The sequence below is a fragment of the Ictidomys tridecemlineatus genome, chromosome 8 (genome assembly GCF_052094955.1).
Source record: "Ictidomys tridecemlineatus isolate mIctTri1 chromosome 8, mIctTri1.hap1, whole genome shotgun sequence".
NCBI lineage: Eukaryota > Metazoa > Chordata > Mammalia > Rodentia > Sciuridae > Ictidomys > Ictidomys tridecemlineatus.
In genome coordinates, this window is record NC_135484.1 from 140,770,748 (window position 1) to 140,781,340 (window position 10,593).

A 10,593-nucleotide genomic window follows, 5' to 3' on the forward strand; every position below is an offset into this window, starting at 1 on the left:
GCTTATTTTCCTTTCAGGTCTTATGGGTTTCCCATTTGAGGGAAATTCTTCCAAATTTCCTGTGATTATTTTTTTTTTCTAGTGTTCAGGGAAGGAAAATGATCTTTGGAATTAGATAATATATACAGTTGAATTCTGAAACCAACAGAAGTCTGAAGAGGTCAGGCATGAAAGGAGTTAAGGATTTACATTGGGCATGATTAAGACAGACTACACTTAGTTTTACAAAATAACAGGAAAATTGTCCTTAAAGAGAGATTTTATTGACTTTGATTTTTAACAAAATATAGATTTGAGAAATTGAAAGCAAGAAAACCTCAATTTTAATTTTCTTTAAGAACTGTAGTGGGTCATTTTAGTTGCAGAGAGTATGAACTTAGCTTTTGATTCATTCAACAGTGAGCACCTGCTGAGTGCCCAGGATGCCCCAGGCAGACATGGCAAGCAGCCGAGAGACCATGCCTTTGATCTTGGGGTTTGCAGTCCATCGAGGGAGACTGTTAATACACAATAAGGAGGTACAAAGCCTCATCAGACAGTGCCAATTGTTAGGAACAAAATCAGCCAGGCTGTCCCGAATTTGTCTAGAATGGATGCTGTCTTGACACCCAGCTCGGGGCTTGCGTAAGTTATTGGAAACTCAGTTCTAACTCATCATTTTGGGTCAGGTTGAATGTTTCTCTCCCTGTGGGGTCAGTTGTGATCTGTAGCTCACTTATTCATTATCCCTACACCCCCCAAACCCAACATACCCTAGAGTTGGTGGCCGTGATAAAGCTGAAGGGTCACCGCCAGAGATGGTTAAGTAAGTCCCCCTGGGCAGGTCACCGGTCCACACCCCCACAGGGAAGCCCAGGGGTGACCCTCATGGACCTCCATGAAGGTGCGGTCCTACAGATGCCCGCCTCTCGCTTTCCAGCTGCTGCCTTGGACCTTCCCAGGGACGTCCTCTGGGCACCCCGAAGCTCTCTGGACCTGTGAGCAATACTTCCTCCGTCTCCGGTATTTCTGTTTCGTGTGCTCGTGTCCCACCTGATTGACACCCCCAGGCCCAACTCCTCACTCCTGCCCCCACTTATTCCATGGCCACTCTCCAGAGAGAGACCTCAGGCCAGATAAGAAAGAACACCCAGGACAGAATCTCAAAGTCAGGAGAAGTGCTCAAGGGGCGAGGGAGAGGCCGGCAGGGCGTTCCCTCTCTGAGGAGGTGAAAGTAAGCGGAGATATGAAGGACCAGAGGAACCCGCCCTTGTGTACTCACGGAGTGAAAGGACAGGGTGGCTGCATAGGGAGGGGCACAAGAACAGTGGGTGACCAGATGAGAGCGACAACAGGGGTAAGATTGTGCAGGACCTAAGTGACCTTGGTGAAGGACTAGGATTTTAACTGTAAAGAGAAGCTTCCTCCAGGGGTTTTTGATATGATTCTGTCTAGAGGTTTTAGAAGGAGTGATGTGGGTGGGAAGGATGGTACATGCCTACAATCCCAGAGACCCAGGAGGCTGAGGCAGGAGGATCACAAGTTTGAGGCCAGCCTTAATGACTTAGGAAGAGCTTGTCTCAAAACAAAATTTAAAAGAAAGGACTGGGGATGGAGATCAGTAGTAGAGTACTTGCCTAGCATGTGCAAGGCCCTAGGTTCAATCCCCAGGGTCTCTCTCTCTCTCTCTCTCTCTCTCTCTCTCTCTCTCTCTCTCTCTCTCTCTCTCACACACACACACACACACACACACACACACACACACACACATACACACACACTGAAAGTCCTATCCTCCATAAAAGCAATGAGAATCCTGGCAAAATGTGTACAAGTCAAAATTCCAGAAATTAACCAAGGGTTTACAACAATCTGGAGAGCATTGTCTCAAGAAAAATGCCTGAATTTCATTTAAAACAGCAAAACTTGGAGATGTTTTAATTTGCTGCATGCCTGTTCTCCTCTATCTCCTCCACAGTCATCTTGAAAACCGACAGTCCCACAATTCCAGTGAAAAGCAGTAGCCAGGGTCCAGCAGCCAGGCAGCCACTAAGGGGGCGCACAGGACTGCGGATCTGACAGACTCTACTCCTACAACAGAGCCACCCTTGGACCTGGAGGCGATCCCCTGGAAAAGCTGACTCTGAGAACTTGTCTCTATCTGACTTGTGTCGGAGCTCATAGACATGAACAGTCTTTTCTCTGAGTATCTGTGAAAAACAATCCACAGCTAATAGTTAACTAGAGGAAATAGCAGGTCGGCCACAAAACTAAAGAAAGAGAAGCTGAGAAGTGAGATGTCTGTGGAGATTTTTAAAATCTTGGACAAAATTCTGGGACTCTGAAAAGCTGGGCACGTGCTCAGAAAAAACCTGAGAAGGCCCTGTGTTTTCACCAAAGAACTAAATAAAAACACGAGAATGAGGTCTTACCAAATGGAGACTGCCAATGAGACAGAAATGATAAAAGAGAAGAAAACAGACGTCCTAAAATTGAAAAGCACATCAGCAAGAATGCTTAAAAAATCTTTAAAGGAGGTCCACAGCAGGTTTGAGGAGGTAGAAAAATAATAAGAATTAAAAATAAGAAAATTTGAAAACAATAAAAAATAAAAATAGGTCAGTTGAAATCCCAGTCAGAAGAACAAAAGAAAAAAAAGAAAAAAAAAAGAAAAATGATCAGAGCCTGAGAGACCCTTAGGATGTCAATAAGAGTGAAATGGTGTGTGTGTGTGAATTATTATATATTATGTACTATAGTATATAATACTATATAATATATATAATACTATATATTATATAATACTATAATGTATATAATACTATAGTATATAATACTATATCCATAGCATATAATATATTATAATTAATAAATAATATAGTATAATTAATTAATTATATAATTAATATAAATCAATTTATATATAATGATATGTAATCTAAATTAATTTTTATTAATAGATAATACTATAGTATATAATATACATTTATTATATATTATATAAAATATATGTTATATATAACATGCATACATATATATGCATATCATATACACTATAACATGCATATCATATATACTACACATTATATATTAGTGATATATAGTTTTATAATCATATAGTTACACATTATACAATATAGTACACAATTTATATATTCTTATACATAATATAAATACATAAGAATTTTTATATGTTTTATATAATATATAGTATACTGTATGTTTCCTATATAGTATATATAATATAATATATTATTTTGTATATAATATAATATATATATATATATATAAAGGAAAGAAAGGGGAAGAAGGAATATGTTAAGAGCCACAACCAAGTCAAGATGGCACCTGGCATTTTGCCAGAAGGAGTGGTTGAGAAGTAACACCAGCGAGCCATTAAGATGATGATAATTAAGTTAAGCTGTGTATAATTATTAAGATATTGACGGATTGCTGTAACTGGATGATGCTAAATTGAAACAAGCTGTGTATTCAGTTGTGTATATAAACCTCTGCTGTCTGGCAATAAGGCGGCTCCTGCTACCTCGGGTGCCTGCTACTTTTGAGTTCTCGAGGGGTTCCCATTGGGATCTGGCAATAAAGTAGTTCCTGTTTGAACCTACAAGTGGCTCGTGACCTCCAGGTTATTTGTGCCCAGCCAGGAATAAGTGGAAAAAACTATGGCTGGAAACTTTCAAACTTGATGAACAACATGAACATACATATCTAAGAAATGCAACAAACACAATGTGAAATAAATTCAGAGATTCACCTCCATACATATCACAGTCAGACTGATGGAAGTCAAAGTTAAAGAGAGAAACTTAAAAGTACTAAGAAATACGTGACTCACCATGCACAGGTGATCTTCAATAATCTTCAGTGTTGGTCGGTCATCAGGAACCACGGAGATCAGAGGGCAGTAGGATGTCATATTCAAAGTGCTAAGAGAAAAATGAGAATTCTACATCCAACAAAGCTGTCATTTAAAAGCTAAGTACAGATTAAGACATGCCTTACAATATGAGAGAAATGTCACTGGGAGACCTATTCCAAGAAATACTTTGGAAATTGGGAGTCTTGTAGGTTGAAATGAAAGGACAGCAGATAGCTCAAATTCAATACAAAAAAGAAAAAGAGTTCCAGCAAATGTAACGGCACAGGTTAATATGCAAGGTAGTATAAATGTTTTTCCAAAACCTTTTTCTTCACATGTGATTTAAAAGATAACTACATAAAAATGCAACAATTACATATCTGTGTCGAGGTGCATAGGACAGGTAAAGATGTATGTGAAAATAATTGCACAGAGGAAGAGGAGGGATTTATGTAGAAGCAAAGTTTTATTCTCTACTACAATTCAACTGGAATGAATTTGCACAAGAACATTATAAATTAAGATGTGGATTGCAATCCCCAAGGCAATAGGAAATAACTAAACCTAGGAAATAACTAAAACATACGTAGATACTAACAAAAGATAAAAATGGCCCACTGGAAACTGTTTAACACAAAAGAAGACATTAATAGAGGAATAGAGGAACAAAGAAGACACAAGGCATATTTCTACATAATACACGAAAAAAAGAAAGAGAAAAATGAACATTTAAATCTTATCAGAAATTACATTAAATATAAAAGTACAAAATACTAAAAATGCAAAGGTTGGCAGAATGTATAAAAACAGAAACACGACCCAACTACATACTCTTTATAAAAGATACCTTTTAGATTCAGAGACATAAATGGGTTCAAAGTGAAACGATGGGAAAATAGTCCAAGTAATTGATAAAATAGAGATGGAGTGTCTACACTATTTTTAGACAAAATTGATTTTAAGACAAAAATGTTATGAGAGGCAAAGAAAGATATTTAACAAAAATTAAAGGATCATCTTATCAAAAAGATATAAGAGCAGAGACCCAAAACATATGGAAAAAAAACTGGAACTGAATTCCAGTGGTAATAGGTAGAGACTTTCAATAGCCTACTTTATTGATTTTACTTATTTATTTTGGGTGGTGCTGGAGAGCAAACCCAGATCCTGATGCATGCTAGGGAAGTACTCTACCTCTGAGTAACACCCTTGGCCCTGGCACAGTTTAAGTAATGAGTTAAAAAATGGACAGAAGGTTATTGAGACTTGAACAATCTTAGAGTGAACATATATCTATAAAACACTCCACCCAATAACAGAATACACACTCTTATCAATTGCACATGAAATATCCAGATAAATAATATATTATGCCATAAAACAAGTTTTAAAAAGCTAGAAGTATTGAAATCAACAAAGCAAGTTCTTTGACTGCAATGCAATGAAACTAGAAAAATCAATAAAGAAAGAAAATTTGGAACATTTATAAATATGTGAAAATTAAACAACATTCTCCTTGAGTTAAAGAATTATCCAGAAAAATCAGGAAATTCTCAGAGATAAATGAAAATGAAAACCTTAAAATTATGGGATGCATCTTAGAATGAACTCAGAAAGAAAAATCTATATGTAGAGTAAAATTTATAGTTTTAAACGTCTGACTTTTTTTTAAAAAAAAGAAATTAATTAATAACCTTAAGAGACTGGGGGGAAGATAAAACTAATGCATCATGAGCAGAAGGAAGGAAATAGCAAGAGCAGAAATTAATAAAAATGGAAAATAGAAAAACAATAGAGAAAATGGGCAAACCCCAAAAGTGGTTCTTTGAACTTAAGATCAAGAAAAGTGAAAAACTTGGAGAGAAGGTTCAGATGACTAATTTAGATGTGAAAGAGGACACATGGCTACTTATCTCACAGAAATAAAAAGGATTACAAGAAAATGCTATGGATTATAACTACGTGTCTAGATAAAAATGGGCAAATTCCTAGAAAGATACAAATGACTAAGACTGACTTGAGAAGTAATATTAAGTCTGAGCACACCTGTAACAGGTAAGTAGACCATTGGAATCAAATGACTATCCACACAAAGAAAAGGCCATAATGAAATTCCTTCATTAGTGAACTCTGCCAAACGTCTGAAGAAGAATTAGCACCAATCTCTCACAAACACTTCCAAATACAGACGATGCAATATCACTTCCCAGGTTACTGTATAAGGCCAGAATTACACTCAAACAAAAACTTGATAAATGCATCAGAAGGAAAGAAAACAATGCAGGAATATCTCTTAGGAAAATGGATAAGGAAAGCTTTAACAAAATACTACACACCTAATCCAGCAACTTATAAATAGGATCATACACCATGATGAAGTGAGACTCAAGCCAGTAGTGAAAATCACATGAAAAATTAATATATAAATAGAAAAAAGGGACAATAAAGCCACATGATTATCTCAAAAGATCCAGAAAAAGCATTTGGCAAATTCCAACACTTTTGCAAGATGATACTCAACAAACTAGGAATAGGTGGGAACTTCTGAAATATGCTAATGAGAATCCACAAAAAAACCCACATCAAATATTATATTAATGAAACATTAAAAGCTTCCTTCTAATATCATGAGCAAGATAAGGATTCTGTTCTGACATTGAACTGGAAGGCAATTGGGTAAGAAAAACAAATAAATGGCACCCACATGAGAAAGGAAAATGTAAAACCAACTCTATTTGTAGAAGACATGATTTTATATGTCGAAAATCCTAAAAGAATCTAAAACTACACAAGTTAAGTAAATTCAGCATGGCACTGAATGATCAATATACAAACATCAGTTGTAATTTTATAATCTATCAATGAACAATATGGAAATAAAATTAAGAAAGGATTCTATTTAAAGTAGAATCAAAAGAATAAAATGCTTACAAATAAATCTAACCAAGGAAGTATAAGACTTGTACACTGAAAACTACAAAATATTGCTAAAAGAATCTTTTTTTTAAGATTTATTTTTTTAGTTGTAGTTGGACACAATACCTTTATTTTATTTATTTATTTTTCTGTGGCGCTGAGGATTGAACCCAGGACCTCAAATATGCTAAGGGAGTGCTCTACCGCTGAACCAAAACCCCAGGCCCAGCTGAAAGAATCTTAAAGACCTAAATCCATGGAAGATATCCACATTCATGGATTGAAAGACATAATCTTGTTAAGATGAACGAACTTTGATTATTACCTCTGGATTGAATTCCATCCCTATCTAAATTGCACCTGATTTTTCTGTAGTTCCATTCTTCTTAATGACTGAGTTGAACTCTATTGTATAGATACACCACATTTTCTTTACCCATTCTTCCATTAACAGGTACCCGTGCTGGTTTCATAGCTTGGTTATTGTGAATTGTGCTGCTGTGAACATGGAGAACGCTGTATTCATGAAAATAAGCCAGACTCAGGAAGTCAAAGGTCATATGTTTTCTCTTCTATGTGGAAGTTAAAGAGAAAAGGGGAGGAGGGATCTCATGAAAATAGACGGGAGACCAGTAGAGTAGAGGATGGGGATTGGGAGGTGGGAGAGGGGGAGGAAAGGGGGACGTATGAAGGAATGAGTTAAACCAAATTATGCTGTCTGTAGGTATGAATGTATTGAGACTTTTAGAAAAGAAATAGACGAGATGATCCTAAAATTCATACAGATTGCAAGGAACACTCAATGGCTAGAACAGTATTGAAAAAGAACAATGTCATAAGTCATACATATTCTGATTTCAAAAATTATTTCAAAGCTACAGACATTAACCTTATTCCAGTACTATGTAGTACTGGAATAAGGTTATACATACAGATCTATGGAACAGAAAAAAAAGAGCCCCAAAATAATTCCTTGTGTTTATGGTCAGTTAATTTTTCACAAAGGCTCCAAGACAATTTAATTGGAAAAGAATAGCCTTTTCAACAAAAAGTTCTGGGAAAGTTAGATTTTCTTATGCAAGAAAATGAAGGTGAACACTTCCCTCATACCATGTAAAATAACTCAAAATGGAACAAAGATGTAAGAGTTAAAATTATAAAGCTCTTAGAAGAAAGCATAGGCATAAAACTTCATGACTTTGAATTAGGTAATGGTTTCTTAGATACGATTCCAAGAAGTTAAAGCAACAAGATTTCAAAATTTGACAAATTGGATTTTATTGGAATAAGTTGCTTCAAAAGACATCATGGGAAAAATGAAAAGATGACACAGAGAATAGGAGAAAATATCTGTGACATATCTGATAAGAGATTAGTATCCAAAATAAATAAAGAACACAACTCAATCAAAAAACAACCCAATTATAAAACTGGCAATGTAGCTGATAAAACAGTTCTCTAAAGATGCAGATGGTTAAGAACCACATGGAAAGATAATGATGTTCAACATCATAACCTCCTAGGGAAATATAAATCCAAATCACAATGAGATACCGCTTCACACCGACTGGGATGGCTACAATCAAAAAGGCCAATAATAGCAAGTGTTAGAAAGGATGTGGAGAAATCGAAATCCTCATTACCAGCAGGTGGGAATGTAAAATAATGAAACCATCTGGAAATAGTTTGACAATTCCTCAAAATACTAAAGAAAGAGTCACTAGGTGATATAGCGATTGCAGTCTTAAGCATTTACTCAAGAGAAGTGAGGGCAGGCAGGCATCCAAACAAAAACTTGCAAATAAATGTTTATAAAAACATTATTTATAATAATTAAATAGAAAAATTCAAACATAACTCAATTAATGAATGGATAAATCAATTGTGACTTATCCATACAATGGAATATTATTCAGTCATAAAAATAAATAAAGCACTGATACATGCAAGATGGATAAACCTTGAAAATATTACATTAAGGAAAAGAAGTCACGAAAGATCACATATTTTATGATTCTATTGATACAGTATGTCCAAAATAGGCAGATCTATAAATATAGAAAGTTGATGGGCAGTTACTCAGGAAATAGATTAACAGGAGCTTTCCTGAGGTGAGGGAATGTTCTGGAATTAAAGTAGGGCTGGTTGTATAACATTGTGAAGGCACTCAGTGATGAGAATTTTTATAGTTAAACATGGTTAAATGGTAAATTTTATGTATATGCACACATATCTATATGTATCTTACCACAATAAATATAAATAATGGGCAATGATGTTTCAACTTAACTGAAACCAAAAAAAAAAGAGAGACAACAATATTAATTTTTCCCCAGGAAGAATTCAAAAGGCATTAAGTAGAATAAAAAGTGCCATTGATACAATATGCACCATGCAAAGAGGAAGTCATGACTACTACCAATCATGTTCCTTCCACTTCACTCAAATAATTTCATTTAATCTTCCAATACATGAAACAGAAATCATTCTACCCTGGGTCATAAAAGAAGGAACCACATGCCTTTCAAAGGGGACAAGGTGTCAGTTCTACGAGATGATTAGGTTTTGGAGATCTGCTGCATACCGTTGTGCTATTGGTAATAAGACCACGTGTGCCCTGGAAACCTGTTAAGAGGGAAAATCTCTTGCTCAGTGTTTTTGCCACACACACAAAATGGAATAATCAAAATTATGAAGCATACAGGAGAACACTTGATGAAAGGTAAAGAAAGTATCAAAAGATAATTATGTGACAGAATATCTGCATAAAGGACAGTATACATTTATTTCTTTCTACATAACGAACTAAACCCCCAAACTTAATCTCCATATGGCTTGGCTCTGGAATGTCCTCCAAAGGCTCACGTGTTGAAGGCTTGGTCCCCAATGCAGCAATGTTTAGGGCTTCTGGGAAGTGACTGAATCATGAAGGTTTTGATCTCCACTGATGGATTAATAATTGGATAATATTAGTGGGAGGTGGTGGAAACAGGAGTAGGTTAAATTCATCTTTCCTCTTTTAAGTTGCTTTCCTGAGGTACTTTGTCACGGTGATGAAAAGCTGACTTAACATAGAAGATCTGTGCTCTCAGCTTCTGGGAAGTTTTCCTTAAAGTCTTTGGGGGCTTTGGAACAGCCAGATGTAATAATATGATTTAGAGTAGGTGAGGTCTGGCTTTAGCAGAAAGACCAACAGTGGGGTGGGAGCCAAGAGACACTATACGGAACTCAACCAGGCTTACAAAGTGGAATCCAGATAAAAATTCTGACCATTGGGGCTTGTCATTTGTTCTGGTTGTCAGTATTCACACACACACACACACACACACACACACACACACACACACACACACACACACATCCTGACACTGAAGAGAAGGGGGACAATGGAAGCTCTGTTTGCTACTTCCCCAGACTCTGTCCTACGTGTCTCTTTCCTGGGTTGATGCTAGTCTGTATCCTTTCCTTGGGGGTGGGCCGGAGGAACTGTAAAAGTGAATGTAACAGAACAAATAATTACGTTAAAGAGGCAAGTGAAGCTCAGAGAATATAAGCCATGGTCACAAGCAACTTGCATGGTAACAAAGGTAGAATAAATATTTTATTCATGATAATAAAGAATCAAAAACATACATAGAAACATTTATTTAAAAGATGCAAAGAAAATTTAGCAAAAATCACTTGTAAGACCCATTAACCTACCTATATTAACCTTAATGGCTCAATTCACAAAAATATAAATTAGTATGTAAGAAATACATAAAATAGGGGGTTATGGGGGTAGGAAAAAAGGTGGAATGAGATGGATATCATTACCCTAA